This window comes from Pteropus vampyrus, unplaced genomic scaffold (genome assembly GCF_000151845.1).
Source record: "Pteropus vampyrus isolate Shadow unplaced genomic scaffold, Pvam_2.0 Scaffold593, whole genome shotgun sequence".
NCBI classification, from domain to species: Eukaryota; Metazoa; Chordata; class Mammalia; order Chiroptera; family Pteropodidae; genus Pteropus; species Pteropus vampyrus.
In genome coordinates this window covers 221,970-222,271 of record NW_011889374.1, presented here as the reverse complement: position 1 = coordinate 222,271, position 302 = coordinate 221,970, and the positions used below count along the sequence as shown (strand labels likewise).

At 60.6% G+C, this 302-nt stretch overlaps 1 protein-coding gene across 1 annotated transcript in view; it reads left to right on the top strand.

Annotated features, from left to right (window-relative positions):
* LOC105308576 (sialic acid-binding Ig-like lectin 14) overlaps positions 1–302 on the top strand; it is a 5,257-nt gene that overhangs the window by 2,149 nt on the left and 2,806 nt on the right. The gene's annotated exons all lie outside the window — the stretch shown is intronic.

The window sequence follows — 302 nt, the reverse complement described above, 5'->3', positions numbered from 1 at the left end:
TGATAAGCGCCCTCCTTCATCTCGACCTGATCATCTCCTCCAGGAGCCTTCAGTGTTCCCACTCCCATAGCTCCACCGGGACCCCATTTGAACCTTCGCACTTTCGCGGGTGTGCTCCCCCCTCCCTTGTCTCTGTCAGTGATCCCGTCCCTGTGCTGACCCCACCCCGATGCCTCCCACGGACTTGCACATGTGGCTTCCTCTCCCAGTGTCTCTCAACTGCGCAGCCCCCTCCCTCTGCTTGGGCTGGACGTCGTCTGCACATCAATCTCGGAGGCTTCCTTTCTCCCAGGCTGCACCAC